This window comes from Octodon degus, unplaced genomic scaffold (assembly GCF_000260255.1).
Source record: "Octodon degus isolate 3935 unplaced genomic scaffold, OctDeg1.0 scaffold00074, whole genome shotgun sequence".
NCBI classification, from domain to species: Eukaryota; Metazoa; Chordata; class Mammalia; order Rodentia; family Octodontidae; genus Octodon; species Octodon degus.
The window spans coordinates 11,266,119-11,284,674 of NW_004524650.1; the positions used below are offsets into that span (position 1 = coordinate 11,266,119).

The 18,556-nt window shown below is 38.4% G+C and overlaps 1 pseudogene; it reads right to left on the reverse strand.

Annotated features, from left to right (window-relative positions):
* Positions 1-17,237: 17,237 nt before the first annotated feature.
* Positions 17,238-18,019, reverse strand: LOC101569090 (annotated as a pseudogene).
* Between the last annotated feature and the right edge of the window lie 537 nt (positions 18,020-18,556).

Here is an 18,556-nt window from a genome sequence, read left to right on the forward strand (position 1 = left end):
TAGATATAGTTCTTTATCATATATAGACTTTTTTAGGTGTGTTACTTAGTAAAGCCTTTGGAAACACATGAATCTGCCAAATTAATCTCTTCACATGAAGAAGAAATAGGCTCTGGTAGTTATTATTTAGATACAGGCAGAAAGTTCTGTAGAATGCAAAACTGAACCAAAATCTGCCAGTACATCTTGGGCAGTAGCATTTCTGCTTTCAGATTTTCTCTGACCTTTCTGAGAAAAATATTTCTGCTAAATTACCTTGTCCAACAATCACAAAGTTCAGGCAATTTATTTCTGCTTACATAGTCATTAGAAACCCAGCCTACCATCTCCAAAGAGCACTTTTAAAACTAGTTTTTGATGATTCATCTAAATATAAACTGGAATAAGACAACTGCCTCCTTTAATGTTATAAGAACCCAGCCAAGCATGGCACAGGCCTGTAATCCCAGCACTTGGGATGCTGAGGCAGGAGAACTGTAGCGAGTTTGAGGTCAGCCTGAGCTATATAGACAGCTCAAGGCAAGCTTGCACTACAAAGTGAAATCCTGCCTCAAAAAATGTTATAAGGAGCCAAATATGGTTATTAAATTCACCCAGAAAATACATCAACACCAAAATAAATTTACATCAAGACTTGAGAATATAAATCAGCAACAGTATATATATATATATATATATATGTATGTATGTATATATATATATGTACTCACGAACATATATTTGGATATGTACATGTCTGCTAAGACTATTTGAATAGCTTCTTTGAATAATAAGTAACAGTACAAAAAAGAAGACTATTTAAATGGCTCTTTAAGACAATGCCATTTTCTCCAACACTGGCTTCCATAGCAATTTTCTTATTAACAAATTGTGGGATGTAGTTGGTAATTAGCTGCCACATCCAATTTCCGTAGGGCACTGTGTATCCCAGACACTATAGTTTGGATTTTTAATGTCTCCCAAAGACCCTTGTGGTGGGAATTTCACAAGATAGCCCAGTGGAGGTCTTCAAGTCTTTGGAGGCATGCCTTTGGAAGGGAAAGTGGGGCCCAGGCCCTTCTTCTGCCTTCCTGGCTATGAGATGAACAGTTTTGCTTTGATACGTGCTCCCACCATTATGTATGCAGTCCTAACCACAGGCTTAAGAGCAATGTGTCTTCCTGATCTTGAACTAGAATATCCAAAACTTGAGTCAAAATTTACATTTCTCTTCACAAATTCATTATGCCAGGTATATATGACAGTGATTTTTTAAAAACTATTAACCTACCATGTATCCATGCATTCCACTCTATATTGGAAAATAAGATAAAAAGGGTTTCTCCAACAGTGATACAATAATGAGAACCAGGCAATAACTTGTACTCTTATTCCCAAAAATCAAGGACAAGGCCGTCCTTCGGAGTCCGGACCCTCACTCGATGGACCAGCCTCTGGACATGCTTTCCAGGAGGAAGAAGGCTTTACCATCCTCAAGGCCCAGATCAAAGGCAGAGCATCTTGCACCGACACGATCTCCACTAGCTGTTCGTGCAGTCATCTGCAGCCCTTCTGAAGGCCACGCTGCAAGTCCAATAAATAACCCAGACAAGACTGGCTGAGAAATAGATGTCACTGGAAAGGTTAAAAAAGCAAACAGGATGCTTAAGCAGTAGCTCCACTCGTGTTTTATTCAGTTACAATAATAAATAATTTAAAACAATATTTTATGCGCACTTAAAAGGCTAGGTAACAGAAGCTCTAGGGTAAGTACAGATTTAACAAACCTGATATAATACCTGTCTAAACACAATTCATATTTATTAGTATAATAAATACCTGAAATTCCTTTCTAAAGGTTTATCAAACTAAATTGGGTCTCAGCCCAACAAATCAAATTAGAAATCCATGTAAGGATGCTAACTGATTTATTAAAGCGAACTGCGTAGATATTGCCTGTTACCCAGAAACAGGTTTGGACATTTGGTCACATGCTGCCCTCTAGTGAGAAAACTGTCTAAAAGGCTGCAGCAAGTCCTGGATTACAAAGCATTCATGACTTCAAAGAACATCACCCAAAGATAAGCAGCCACAGTCGTTCTAGACGAAAAATATTCATTTCATTTTTACCTTGTTGACAATGCCTATATCTTTCTTTCTAAAATTATGTTAGAATATATAAAACAGAACTGTAGCAGGGTGATGACAGACAAACATGTAACATTTAGATCTTTGTAGGTTTTACATTTGATAACCTAATAATACTAGTCAATATTAAAGTTTGATATGTCTATTTTTTGGCCAATGATGCAATTAAAGAATTTTCATGGAATTAAATAGATAACAAAGTAGCACCACACTCTGTCATTTTAAAAAATATTAGATGAAAAAAAAATTTAAAAAAATATTAGATGAAGTGGTGAATTTTTCCACAGAACACTTGTATTAATAAGTAACACTTTACTTCTAGATATTTACAATGCTATAGTCAAGAGTTATAATGTTCTAAATTCAAGAGCACTGCTAAACCTGCAAATAAAAAGTTCAACAGCTAACTTAGCAGAGGAAAAAAGGGAAAACCTTTACTTTCTTTTTTATTTTTTATTGCTTTCAAACTGTATAGAATTTTAGTGTATTTTACTTATCAATAAGAGACAACTAGAATTTTTAACTGTATCTTAAACTTTGTAAATGCTATCAGCACACTTTTTCTTCTCAGACGCCATCTTCCTAACTAGAGCATTCATCCAGCTTGGATGTCTTCTGACAAACCTTCAGGTTGCATACACTAAGCTAAAGCTCTGCTAGTCACATCGGTTATAACAGGGAAGAATATGAATCCAGCTTCAAAATGCGTGTGTCCTGCAGCAGAGACTGCCAAGCAAGGAAGATAAGCACGTAATCAGGCAATTTGGAAGTGTTGGCATACATGGATGAGGTGGGAAGAGGTACAGGGCTCCCTGGGAGAAGGCAGGAGGATAGGCAGTCTGATACCGAGAAAGCAGAAACTCGTGTCCTCTAGGAAGAAAGGCTTGTGGTTCCACAGGGCTCTGTCATGGTGAGCCCTCCAAGGTCATGCTAGAGACTGCCCGATTTCTTTCTGCAGAAGCAATTCCACCAAGACTTCAGCAGTGTGCCAGTCTTGTGTATGCTTCAGTATACCTTTCCCAGTGAGATCTGCAATGACAGTAGTTACACACTCAGCACCAGCCACATAGATAATTAAGCTTCTCCTAAATGTAGGATGCAATATTCCTAAACAGTCTCCTTTCTTAAACACATCTATAGAAGGTTATTCCTCACTTTTCAAAGAAATACAAGAAAGTTCAAATTGCATTATTTTGTAGTTGTACAGTCCTCCTGTGCTCTGGGAAAATTCCTAGCACCCTTTGTGATCTGGATCAAGTCCCAGATCTGGGGTCTAAGGACCTGCAGCTCAAGTGTCTGTAAGTCTAGATTGACACCGTATGTAAAATCCTCCTTCATTTTAAAGTAATTGTATTCATCATTGAGTATTATTGACTTTCAACTTTTCATCTTCTAATCACTTGTATGGTATGTGGGGAAAAAATTCTTGCTTGAAGAAGATTTAATTTTCTCTTTTTAATCAAAATGTAATCATTAAAGGGGAATCATGAATTAAAGTTTATGGTGTCTGCTTCTAGACAAAATGTCAGCAATATATCAAAAATATATCTATGAAAAGAATTAAACTTGGAAAACTTGCTATGTTTTTAGTTTTCTGTAATATATTCTCTAAACTTAAACATGCATAAGAAGAAAATTCTGTTGTCTCTCCAAAATATCTACTTTATGGGAAATTATTTCTTGATAAATGCCTTGAAACTAATTCAAATGCAAAAACAATCTTAAAACATAGTATCAAAATATATACTGAGGAGGTACACATAGGGAATTTCCATCTCAAACTGTATGTAAGTAAGCTCAGTTAAATTTTCAAATATTACTGTTAAGCTTTGAAAAAACAGAAAACCAAATCTTAACATGAAGAGTCAGGAAAGCTGCATTCTATGTGGGGATGTAACAAACTTTAATCAACTCATTTAGCTGCTCTACACTTTAATTTCTTCATTTGTCCTCATTTGTCACCTGTGTTACCAACCTTAGGAAAGGGTCCCATGAGCTAATCTTTGTGAATGCAAATTGAAAACCACAGCAAACTATAAGCATACACCAAAAGGAGAAAGGATAAACAAGATCTGAGATGCTACTATAATGAAATAGCCATAAAAAAATTAAAAGAATGACCTGGTGACAATATGCAAACACATTTATATAGCAACATGAATTAATCTGAAAAACTATAAGGTTAGGTTTTTTTAAAAAAGCAAGGTACAGAATGACACTCCGTTGAACTACTTACATTTTAAAAAGCAAAAGAAAATTCTAAATTGTTTAAGGATTGCATATCTATAAATAGAAAGAAGAAAAAACCATTTTAAAATAATGATGTTCCTCAATAGAGACAAAGAAAACTAATGGGACTTCAGCTAATTATTAACTCTTGTAAGAGACTAGAACAAAACAGGACAAAGAGTTAACCATTAATTCTGAGTTTGGTGAATAAAGTATATTCATCTTATTCTTTGGGGATTTCTTTTTTAAGTCATACTTTTTATGTTTCTTTTTAAAGTTATATTCAGCTAACAAAATAAAAATGAGTAGCAAAGTAGACCTGTTGAAAAGGTCAAGATAGGATTGATTCTTTGACACCCAGATTCTTCTGATCTATTTTCTGAGCTGACGAATACATGGAAGCATCTCACTCCACAGTCAGGCTATGTTTAATGAGAAATGAAGGCAGATATCTGCCCGAACAGATCCTGGAGTGGGAGAGTAAGCGCAGAAATGCATCCAACTAAGAGAAAGCCTACTGCAGTGAACAGTTCCAATGCCAGACGACCAGAAGTTTCTTACTCAACACGAAAGATGTTCTCTTGGTCTCTGTCTTTATATCTTTAAGTAGAACCAGAACTTTCTTGTCGAAAAAGAAAAGATGAGATAAACCAAATCTTTCCTGTTCTTCACGTTGATACACCCAGGATGTTCTACCCCCGCATACCTGTCTGAGCATTAGATAATATTCTGGAAGCCCCCATTTCAGGTTCCAAGTTCATGATCCTGTAAGATCAAACCAGAAAACATGAGACTTGACTTATCCATTAACTGTAACTTAAAATATAAATACATTGTTTGCACAAACTGAAAACAAAATAGTTGTTAAATATATTTTCAGATACCTAACCTCAACTCACAATAGCAGTGTGATTGTAAAAATATGATGAAGTATCTTCCTTTTTGGCCTATTTGATTGACAAACAGCATTCTATTTGAAAAGACCACTTAATGGATGATCAGGGTGTAGGGAGTCATGCACTTTCATCCAGTGATAAAGAGAATATAAGCTCATATAGGCTGGATAAACGATAACTTGGCAATCAAAATTACAAATGTACATTCAACCAGTAATTACATTCCTAGAAATTTATCTTACAGATGTGTTTTGTATCTACATGGTATGTACTGTGTACAAGCCTATTATTGCAATAAGGTTTTTAATTGCAAAATATTGGACATACCTTAAATTTCCACAAGTTGAAAGCTAATTAAATTAACTGTAATACAATCTTTAAGCAGAATATAGTGCTGCCACTACGAAAAAAATGAGGAAAGTCATGATTCGATATGGAAAATCCTCAAGGTCCATTATTAGGAGAAAGAAAGTACAGAACAGTGTGTAAAGAATACTACTGTTTTTATGAAAGAGAAAGGCTGATGAGGATACAGGATATTTCAGAGAGGAGAGACTGAGAATCGTACTTGGCATGATTCTGAGAACAGAATGGGGCATCTGGAGAACAGTGCAAAAAGGCAGACTTTCTACTGTGTATTACATTTCGAATTTTGAACCTTGTAAATGTTCTACTTGTTTTTTTTAAGTTAAAATTTAAGTGACTACATAATTTTAGTTATAATAATGCAGACTCTTTTTATAGACATTCTAAATTTTAACAGATGGCCCCAGTAAATGTAAAGAGGAACCAGCTCCTTGCTTCACAGGACACCCAAAACATATGAAAAGAAGAAATGCATCCTAAAGAAGAGGTAGGAAGAGAAGCATCTTCAAAGTATGGAATCATTTTGTCAATTCTAATGATTTATCTCACCGGAAGCCTCTATACCAAAATCAACCCAGACTTCCTTCAAGCCAGGCATGATTTAAGATGCTCAGCCAACATCTGCTAAATGAAACTCTCAGTTCAATCTATAACAAAGCTTAAAAGTCCAATGGTTTCTTTCCCTACCTGATTTTCAATTTGATTATGAAACTCAGCAGGTATAACATAAAATACAGAAGTTATTTTCTGTCTTGACAAAGCAAAAATTCATCTTCTTAGCTGAAAAACATATCAATCTCTCTAATGTAGAAGCAACAGCTAAGTCTAAATGATGTGAGCTGCATATTTCAAGTAGATGAAATCCAGCATGTACAAAGCATAAGCCTTATAACCGGTGGTCGTGTAGCAACAGGGATTGAAATGTTATCATAAGCAGCCCTGAGGGAAGCTGCTCACTGTGGCATATACTTACTGCTAGTTCATATCTGGTTATTAGTTTATACTGTATTTTAGCCCATTAGAAAGTGGACTATTGTGGTCTGAAGGATTTTTACAAAAAAGCACTTAAACTAGAATCCCAAAGGTGGATATTTCTGGATTTAGGGATTATATTTGACTATATTTTAATAGAGAATTACTAGTTTTGAAATGCCTGTGTTATTCTTCCTTTTTATTTTTACAGTATTTTAAATTTCTCCAGATTCCTATTACCCATCAGTATGATGTTATCCACTATTGGAGATGCAAAAATTATGAGCACAGCTTCCTGGTCCCACTTGCTGCAGAGGGTCTCCTGACCTCTGTGTGCAGGGGCCATGCAGCTATGTTAGCACTGGGCAGCCTACGACAGCCTCTTCCTGGTGAGGGCAGGTGGACTTTTCCTTGGGAGCTTGGTACAGAACAGAAATGTTCTCTAGCAATTACACTGACTTGGCTGGACAAACACTGAGAGAAAAAGAGAAATTATATTGACTGTTCTCAATGCTGGTATTAAAGTATAAAAGAAAAGGATGGGAGAAGAGAGGGAATTTCTCAGTCTCTAGTCAGTGAACATTTTTCTACAAATAACAAAATATAATACCCTGAAAATACAAAACAGTTTCCTACACTTGTTTTCCTTTTAAAGAGATGAAATGATGTGTTAAAAACACCTGCCAAACAGACACCTGCACATCCTCAAAGGTACCCACCAAGCTAGCTTTACCATAAGCTTTTAGTGCTTTTAGTTAGGAAGAAAACGCTGCTGTGTTTGGGCTGTTTTCTGTATCCTGTAGGACTTTTTAAATGAGTTTACAACTAGTGTTTGCCACGAGCACCCACCCCACTGCTTCGTCACTTACGTGTACTTCACAATGTCCCTGACTGATGCAGCTGGCAGCCTGGAGCTGCCTATGATAATAACTGTGACACTCGCTTTTCTTCTTCTGAAGTTGTGGATTCATTAAAAAGACAGCATTGCACCTTGCCAGAGAATGGGGTTGATCCCACATTGAGTGTTTCTATTGCTTGGTTACAAATGACAAATATAAATTATATTTACACATATGCACATGCACGCACGCACACACACATGCATGCGCACGCGCGCACACACACACGCACACACACACACCCTCCGCAAATTCTGTAAATTTGTTGTCTATTACCCAAACCAATACCCATCAGTTGCTACTCAAAGTGTATACCTTAAAAAGTACAATCTATACTTAAGAAATCCCATTATTATGCTTATTGACTGCATTTTTAGTTTTGAGTTTCCTTTTTAGAATATTCCCCTACACCCATCACTTATTGCTTTCTTTTCTGGATGTTCTCTTTCTGAAACAAGCTGGAGCTCAGTGTACCAAACTGTATTCCGAATCAGGGCTCCTCCTTTGCTGCATGACTGGGCTAAAAGTGACCATACTAACTTCTAATTTGGTAAAATTAAAAAAAAATAATAAGTAAATTTCCCCAGGTTAAGACCCCACATTGCAAGTTTCAACCCAGAGTGAATTTGTGTGGCCAAGTTATAAACCCCTGAAAATAGGAAACTAATGCCATGAGGATTTAAAATAATAGAAAATGTTTCACATAATATAAATCCATAAGCAGTGTATTATATTTTAGTCTTAATATCTACATACTTGGATTATCTTATATCTTGACAATCACACAAAGTAATCTCACTCTCTCCCCCTCCTCTGACTCTGACTTTCATTCCTATGTATTAACAATGCTCTGAGCTATAAAATACTGTATTAATATTAGTTTGTCACAGCAGACTAAATTTAGAACAACTCATTAATATGAGAGAGTTAAAGGCAGTCAGGCAAGAGTACCAGAGACTATAAGCTCTTAAAGCTATAAGTTATGCAGATATGCCACTTGAACTGGAGAGCCAACCATTCTTTTTGTTACTAATAAGAGATTCTATTAGTTCTAAGCTGATTTTAATTCTAATTAAGAAATGTGGGAAAAGGCAATTTTGCCACTGTAGGTATAGTTGATATGCAACTGGAATTAGTTTTATATCATCCCGCTTGGCTTCCTGGTCATATAAGATTAGTGGCACATGCATGGAATGAATATTACTTCTGCCATCTACATAAAAAAGCACTGCGTGTTTGCTAAGGTGTAATCACAATAGACGGTCCTGGAAGGAGTAACCAGTGCCTTCTCAGAGCGAACCTTTTGTGACTCAGAATCACCTCAGTTGTACAAAAAGTTTTGACTCTTTACAAACAAAAAACCGCTCAAAAGGATGCTTCTGGACCTTTCTGCCTTTCTTTGGGCCTGTCAAATATTAATTTTTTTTAAATTTAGTCCCTTGCTAAGCTACAAATATTCATGTTTAACACCAAGTAGCAGTTCAGTGGCTGACAACTTGCTATGTACCTTTTGAATGATGCATAGAAAGAAGCAGCTCGCACAAAGAAAAAGCCACCAGATTGGTCTCAGGGAAACCCAGTGTCTGAATTTTTCATGACTCCTCTAGCACTTAAAGAATAAAAAAAAAAAAAAAAAAAACTGGCTACTAGTGTTGGGAGACCAGCATCAGGAAGGTCAGAGCCTGCAAGCGTGCTAGAGGATCCGGTCTTGCCTGGGGAAAGTGAAAGGGGATTTAAGCTGCTTAGGAGAATTAGGAGGGGGAAAAAAAAGAAAAAGAAATTTCTCTTGCTTTGTTTGTTTGTTTGTTTGGTATTTTATAAACACCCAAGCAGCAAAACAAAACTGGTGAAAAGGTGCACAGTCACAATCCCCTGGGGTTCCTACATTTTCCGTCTCTAAGGACACCCACACATCATCTTCTTTTTGGGGTTGTGGGGCTTATCATTAAACTTCTTCAAATCGTGCCTTTCGAGCTTATTTGTTCACTCTGATGGGTTCTCCTTCCGAAAGAAGCCGATGAAAGGGGAAAAGTAGAAGCATTCAATTATTTGTTTCCCAGGATGTGTTTGCAAACATCTGTGAGGGGTGAGTGGGCAAGATAACATCTTAATTATACAGATGCCCAGAGACTCCAGCCCGAAAAATAGTCTCCCTTCGGTCAACTTTGCTGCGTTTCATAATGATCGTACAGAAAATCTAAATTGGATTCAGCCAAACAAATGAGTAACACCTATGGAAGAAAAAATGGTTTTTTACAGTGTTTAAGCAACTGATGGCTTCACCTGTCACCATCTCATTAAGCTCTTAATGAGTTCTTTTCTATTCTTGGTCACATCTGATTTTTTTTTAATATAAGTCCCTTTGAACAGCTGGGAGTAAGAATTGCCTTTGATCACTGAATTCTTCTGAATTTTCAGTCAAAACGAGGCCATTTTCATTCTGACTTGGGGTATTTTTAAGAGTTTATTTCCCCCAAGTACATTCCTGGGCATAGCTTTCCAGGCTAAGAAGAGCCTGAACAATTAATGTATACATTTTTACATAAATGTTTATAAATTTAACAAAGGGAGAGAGCTTTGCCACAAGAAGCCTCCGCTCTTTTGAAGGCGGTTTTCTAATGATGACCCTTGGCGTGTTGGACCACATGGGATTCCTCTGAGAAGAGTCGGATGAAAATTAGTCTATTCTCATTTCAAACAGAATTTTGCTGAAGTCCTGATCAGAGCATCAGCATGGAGTCCGGGGAGACAACACGCGCTACTTGATTCACTCGGCAGCCTCCCTCTCCTGGTAATTGTTGCAGGAAGGCGCAGTGACAAGACTCTGGGATGTGAGCGGTCTGGATGTACTCCGGCTGTTACGCTCTGTTTAAAGATTTAAACCATCAGGGTATGATAAGGCTTTTTGATGTTCATTGAACACGGAGCTTGGGTACAGCAGAAGGGGAAAGGGCCTCACCAGAAGGCAATCATCTTTCAGAGCCACAGTAAGACAGGGAGAGGTGGGGAAATCTCAGCCTCCGCGTAGACGCGGAACAAAGGGAGATGAAAGGGGCAGGGTGAAGACGGGGCCAGCTCTGGCTGTGAGGCAGAACTCAGCCGATGAGGGTTCGACGCCTTCAAATGCAGCGAAAACATTTAGTGCTCCGCATTCATTAAAACACACGCAGGTGTGGGGGCGGGATGAGACCAGGCGTAAATTTGGGTGGCTTCACTTGACCTTGGTCTTACAAGAGTCTCCCGGGGCTTATTTTCAAATTACTTAATGAGTATTTGCTTGGACTCCGGTGAACGTCATTTCCAGCGCCACAAACCTGGAAGACCTTCAGTAAAGTACATTTTTGAGATTTTCACAGTGTTCTCTTCCCCCAAAGGTAAAACCTGCATATTTGTCTTGAAGAACCTAATGATCAGAATGAAAGGAGAGAAAGTGCCCCCTACAGAACCCGACTGAATCTCTTTGTATCCTCTTCTTCTGCAAAATACCAGCTTTGAAACCTGTCCTCGGCCCTATCAGGCAATGTTACCCAGCCTGCACTTTGTATTAATTAGACAAGGCTTCGTTTTTTGTCTCCCCAGCCACAAGCACTGAGTTTGCAGCATAAACCAAAGTCTTAGCAAATGTTTGTTGAGTAAATGACTCCAGGAGATGACACAACGGATATCAATGTATTTTTGGTAGCTCATGCAAAGTTGCAGAGAAATTCCACATAAAGAAAGCAAAAGCTGTGGTCCCCCACACCGTCCTGCCTCCTGCTCCAGCACAGGGCATGGCTGAAGAGCACCGGTTGCAGATACCCCTGGAGTCGAGACTGCCTGGCCACTGCGCAGGACGCTGGACAACACATTCCGCTTTCCTAAGCTTTATTTTCCCCATCAGCCAAATAGAAATATTAAAATAGAACTTCTTTGAGATGAGAAAATATAAAAAGTGACAAGCACAATGTTTAGCCTACAGTAAAACTTTCCAAAAACTAACCCTTGTTGCTAATAATATTCCTGTTACTAGCACCGCTCTCCAAAACATTTTCCAACATGGCAGCATGAGGAGGGGATTTGGGAGAGATACCATTATCCATGCAATTTAAGTGATTCTCCATAGAACGATATGTGTTATGCTTTCTGGCCCCCTCTGGCCTGATAAAGCGCTGTTGCTCCCACTCTCTGCATTTTTTTTTTTAGATAGCATGGAAAACACCTGTCCTTGGATATCAATAATAAAACTTGAAGCAGATTTCATCTGGTTGCAGGCAGCCAAAGTGGGTGGGAAAGTGACAAGCCAGTCAAACACAGTGACAGTGCTGCACCCATTTCCTCTCAGATTCCAGGGCAGTGCAGTGTAAAAACCACTTCCTGAGCAAGCAGAGAAAAGAGGATGCCCCAAACCAAGCCCACCTCTGGAAGGCTACAGCACTCCCCCATACTGCACAAGCGAGTATCCCCAGTGAGCCAGAGCTCATCAACCACCATAGTAGATATTTAGTCAGATCTACAATGAACCAGGCCCTCTCATGTAATCTCACCACAACCCTGTAAGGAAGGAGTAGTTCACAGATGAAAGCAATGAGGTATAAACTGAAGAAAAAGAAATTTAGTGCCATCTTTATCCACTTCTCTTTCAACATTTTGCTTAGTAAGCTACTGGACTGGCTGAGGCACTCACACTATCTGAGACTAGAGCCCTCGGCATCTCTGGGTCTTAAAGTTCTCACCACATCATGGGTGTGAGAGGAATGCAGTGGTCCACTGTAGCAGCATGAACTGTGATTCATGAAGAAGGACCTCACTCTCTCCCACCAGCTGCCACCCTGCTGCTGACACTGAAATCCCTGTGAAAATCGAAACCTTACAGAATGATCTTCATCGCCAATTCTTCCCAGCTTCCTGCCTCCGATACTAGAAATGGGAGTGAGTGAGCAATTACCATTACGGAAAGAGTCCATTTTAACACAGCTCAAATCCAGGAAACTCTATGGCCAAATAACTTGCCCCACTATTGAGACGTAAGGGAATTCTTGTTTCCGTTTCTCTAACTCGCTAACACAGAGAAAGCCAAACCTCTAAAAACAAATTGATTGATGATATAATTTAATATCTTCATAAGATTTCTAGTGGCAGAATCAATCTGCTGCTAGCACAACCATCCAGGACAGAGAGAAAGAAAAATTGCACCAGTTGCTTTTCTTTTATTGCACTTCCGGGTGCTCTAAGAAAAAACTCTCTCCAGAAAATCAATAAGGCAGATTGTGCCCAGCAGTCCCCCATTACAGAATTAAATCCATATGCCAACACAAAACAATGAAGAGACCCAACTGACAAGGGATCCATTTGCTTTGTTTGACTTTGGCTGCCACGGAATGAGACCACGAGACTGGATGTAATTTAATGCAAACCTTGGCCTATCCTAGGCATGCATATGACTGACCCTCAGGGCACGACCATCATTTTTCTATTAAAGATCAGAGATTTGACATATCAAAGTCAACATCTAGCTGAATAACTGCAGTAACTTGATAATAATTCTTTTGTGGATTTCACAGTGGCTTTTCAGTAAAGTATCAGAAAGGTAGCCGATTTCAGTTCTGACCCGGCAAGATCTGAATATGAAATAAAGGATTTCAGCTTGATCTCCCCATGATGTGAGGATGAATGTTCTGGTAAATGTTAACTTAGTGCCCTGAATAGCTCAGTAATAGATGGGTTTAGGCAGTAATAGGTTTAAAATGTCAACTTATTGAATAATAATTTCATGTTGTACAAATACAATGTGTAAGAAGGGATTTGTTTTGCAAATTTTGAAATAAATGAATGGATTTATAGTGTCCTTGACTGTTTCATTGCTCTGGTCATAATCTTACAGATGAATCCAAATTAGTTTGTGCTTTCTCCAGTCTTGTTTTCCTGCATTTGTCTCCACATACAGTTTTCCTAATTACTGGACCTCCCTGAATTCTGGTCCTTAATTGAGCTCTTCCCTGTTTTGGTCCCCAAAGTCAGGCTGCTAGCATTATTTTCTAGTAAAAATAAAAACTCAATTATCCTCCCCTATAAAATGTTTCATGACACCAATAGCATAAAAACCTTTCACCAACCCAGCTGTAAAATGCTCAACTGTTCAAAACACAAGAGCAAAAAAAAGTATGTTTCTATAGCTGAATTCAACCCTTCTGTCCAATTACAAGCTGACAGCTCTATAAATCCTGGTGGAACACAAGTGTGGGTAAAACTGAACTGTGATTGGGATGTTGAAGGCCTGGGATAAACACCTCTACCACAGGTTATGGAAAAGGTCCCCAGGTTCTGCAACAAGACCCCTCCCACTTGCAACATACTTCCAAACATCCTATGTGGAGTAAATATATTTGCTCAGGAAAATGAGAGGTGCCAAGAAACCACACAGGGGAGCTCTGAATACTTCAGGTCTGATTCCCCAGAGCCCAGCTTCCCTTAGCCTCCCAAAAGATTCCAGAGGAAAAAAACCAAAAGAGCTCAATCTGGCCACCAGCCTAGCAGTCTCAGGTAGGTCTTGGTGTAATGGATGAAGGAAGTCTTCATTTTCCACAAACTAAAATGAGTTTTCTTGGTTTATTGACACTCATCCCTGGCAAACATTTCCATGAATTTGTCATGGTCCGTCCTGTCTCACCAGAGAACTCACATCTCTCTCTCTCTCTGTTTTGCAGTTGCAATGAGGCTCCCTCTTGATCTGGATTCCTGTGGGAGCTTATCATAGGACAAGGATATGATGTGGGCATTTATTTGGAAGAACAAAATATTGGTAAGAGAGTGAGAGAAAAAAGGCAGCCAGCAAATCGCTATTCTTGAGCTAGTTACCACCCTGGATAACTGGAACTTCATCCCACTGGGGATATGCTGGCCCAGTACAGAACAAAACCTTAAGATTACTCCCTAAAGGAGTAAGGCAGCCAAAGCACATGCACAACTCTCCTATCAGTAATATGCTGAACCTGGTCCCGAGCACACTACTTGCTTGGCATTTCCAACCTATTATATGGGTAGGCAGAGGCTTCAGTAGCCACAGAAAGTCCTCAGAAACAGTGCCATGCTGGAAGTTGGAAGTCAGTGCCATGCACTGAAGATGGAAAAGAGAGATGGGCACAGACCAACAGCCTCTGCTATAGGCTCTGTTCATTTATTAACTTCTGAAAATTTTCTAAGTGCTTTTTAAGTTATGAAAGTAAGATGGCTCAGAGGGGCTGGGGAGATGGTTCAGTAGAATAAGCACTTGCCTGGCAAGCACAAGGGCCTGAGTTCAACCCCTAGTTCCACAAAAAGAAAGAAAGAAAGAAAGAAAGAAAGAAAGAAAGAAAGAAAGAAAGAAAGAAAGAAAGAAAGAAAGAAGAAAGTAAGATGGCTCGGGCAAACAACAAATTTAAACATGTAGAAAAGCACAAATATTCCTCCTAGCCACTCAGGAAGTAATCACTTTTCATAATTTCTACATATGAAACCTATATATAAAAATAAATACATAAGCAGTAGTTGAATATTTCATTGCCATACAAAAGAAGTTCTACTTTTGTGTGTGTGTGTGTGTGTGTGTGTGTGTGTGTGTGTGGAACTGGGGATTGAACTCAGATCCTTGCAATTGCCAGGGAAGCACTTAATCCACTGAACCATCTCCCCAGCCCACAAATGAAATTCTACTTGCCATGAAATTACCTGATACTTGCTTTTTTATATATCTTGGACACATTTTATATCAATACCTCTATATTTGTTTTGTGCTTTTTATGGTCACTGATTTGAATATATGATAATGAATTTAGTCCATTCCCTCTTATAACTATTTGCGAATTTTTTCCAAGTCTTTGATATCACAGATAATGATATACCATTGTCCATAATATATTACAGGATGCGCAATACTGAACAGCATATATATATATATATTATGTGTGTGTGCATGTGCATGTGCGTGTGTGTACACATACATAAGATGAATTCCCACAAGTGGAATTACTCAAAGAATAAACACATCTTAAAATTTGATAAATCATAACAAAGTAACTTGCAAATAGCATTTCACTAACTTGCACTTCTTCCACCAATGGTGTACAATGTACTTATTTTCCCAGAACTAAGCCAACACTAGATATGGTTGCACTTTTAAAATCTTTGAGGGCCAGTAAGATAGCTCAGCTGTCTAAAGTGCCTGCTTAGGCAAAAGCATAGGAGCTGCAGTTAGACCATGGGCACCACATGCCATGCCAGCCCTGCACCCAGGGTAGGCTGAGCTGGCAATAAATAAATAAATAAATAAATAAATAAATAAATAAATAAAATCTTTGACAGATTAATAGACTAAAATGACATGTTGTTGTCTTGTGCATTTCTTTTATTACCAAGTATGTTTCTCTGTATCTTTATATCCAACCTTTTAAAATACTACATGTATATGAAGAGGAAAAGGGAGTGAGGGGAGGGGGAGCAAGGCGAGGAAGGAAAGTGTGGTACTGGGGATCAAACTCATGGCCCAGCAATGCTAGGCAAGTACTCTACCACTGAGCTGTACTCCTAGTTTTCTTAATATTCTGAAAGCATATTATATAAGTGATTGCTTTTCTAGTTTATGTAGTCTTTTTTGTTGCTTATGACTTTTTTCTGCTTTATAAAAATTATATATATTGCAAAATGTATCAATATGTTTATCATTTCTAAGGTTTCTGGCCTACTCAAAATGAACTTCTTTATTCAGTTACTTTTTAGAAGCTAAATTATTTTCTACCATACCTATAGTGTGATTTTTATTTTCGGTCTTCAGTCAAGTTAGTCTTTATTTTAGAGTAAGATATGAAGTAGAACTTTGTTTTCTTTTTTTTATGTATTTACTACAGGGTCTACAGGGTCACAGTATGTGGAACAGACTCGTAGTGATTCTCTTGTTTTCAGCCTCCCAAGCCCAGGTGCACGTCACCAAAACCAGTCTCAATCACTGTCTCAATGCACCCTGGAGGCCACGGTGCTCTGCCTAAGCAGGAGCTTTAGTTCGCTAAGCTATCTGGCTGGCCCTTTGAAGTAGAACTTTGGTTAAAAGTAATTTTTAAATGACTACTCCACTCAATTTTTCCAGCATTGATATGAAATATCTTCTTTTTTAACAACAACCAATTCCCATGTGAATTTAATTGTTTCTGAATTCTGTATTCTGTTCTAAATGTTATGAATCTATAACACAATTTATAATCTGTCCTTAATTTCTAGCATTCTCACATCTTTTTTCTAAATTAACTTTAATACCATCCTAACAAAAACCAGAACAAAATTGATGTTTTTATGTGAATTATTTGAATTTCTAATTATTCAGAATTGTAACTTTAGTAAATGGAAAATTTTATCACAATTTATTATTTATTGTTTTTGTATCCACTATTATTTATTTGAATTAACTATATTAATTATTGTCTCTAAAGGTTTTTTCTCCCCTAGATAATTTGCTTGGATTTTTCAGATATATAATTGTATCAGCCATAAGTAATAATATTCTAAATTTCTTTTATTATAATATTTATATATTAATTATTCTTCTTTTGTAACAGCCAAGGCTATTACTTTAAGCAATGTTAAACCATAAGGATGGTTATTCACAATTGTTTTTTTTTACTTTAATAAGAATTTTATTATCAGAAATAATGTGAGGTTTAATTTTTTTGTTTCTTTTTTTTTAGAAATTGTTTTATTTTTCATCAGCCTCATTCCCCTCTTGCTTAAGCGTCTGCAGAACAGCTCAAGACCACTTGGTGGTGGTTCCTACCCACTCAGTGGCCTGTGCAGTGGGGGTGCAGGTCAGTCTTCTGTGGCCAGCTGAGCACTCGTCTTCAGTAGGGAACTGCTGAGTGGCCACAGGGACACCTGCATGCATTCAGACCAGTCTGTGACCTCAGGCTGAGCAACAGTGAACTCGGGCGCTGGTGCAGTCCATTCACCCTGAAACTCCTCCTTGGTCTCAGCCTTTTCAGCAGCAGCCTGCTCCTCCTTTTCAACCTCTTCAGGATGCCTGTAGAAGTAGAGATCAGGCATGACTTCCAATGAGTGTTCACAGGAGATGGTACCATGCATGCGCAGCACTTCCCGGGCCAGCATTCACCACATCAGACCCACAGAGTGAGCTCCCTTATTGTTGCACAGGACAACAATGTCCACATAGCGCAGAGGAGAATCTGTATTGCACAGAGCAGTGTTTGGCAGATTGATGTGAGATGCCTCCATTAGGGGCTGGTGGTCAGCTCTGGGGTCAGTAACCACCAGAAGACGTGGCTCTCAGAAGGCTGCCTGGATCTGGCTAGCGAAGGTTCCAGGAGTGAAGCGGCCAGTGATAGGAGTAGCTCTAGTGGCAACAGCAAACTTCACACAGCCCACTGGTCCATGTTCCTAGAGGATAGGACGCTGATGTCAGCAGGGTTTTTAATGGCCACTATGGCTTGAGCTGCCAGGAGGAGCTTCTCCCAAGTCTGATTGATTTACGATATAGATTCCAGCACTTTTCCTTTTGTAGATATACTGCTCCATCTGGAAATCCAGGTTGGTGCCACCTAAGTGGGTTCCTGCAGCAAGGAACTTGAGGACGTCCTCCTCCCTCATTTGCAGGACATCAAGGGCTCTCGACATCGTGAAGTTTCCCTTTAAGTTACAATGGGAATCAAGGACAGCACTGTACCCAATGCTCTTTGGGCAGTATGGAAAGGCTAGGTTTAAAATTTAAATATATTTTTATCATATTAAAGCAGAATTCTCTATTTTTTATGCTTAAAAGTTTAATTTAGGTTTGCTTAACTTTTCAAATATCTTTTCACTATCTTTTGAGAACTTTTTCTCCTTTGGCTTATTGACATGACAAATCATTAACAGATAACACTTTCTTTTATGAAAAAAACTATCATTGCATTCCTGAAATAAATCTATTTAATCATATCCTATTGTGATTGATTTGTATTCCACTTGCTATATTTTACTTAAAGGCTGTTTTTATCCTTTAAGAAATACGCTTTTCCTTTCCTTTTGGTGACATCTTTGGCAGGTGATAGGATCACTGTCACATTAGCAGTC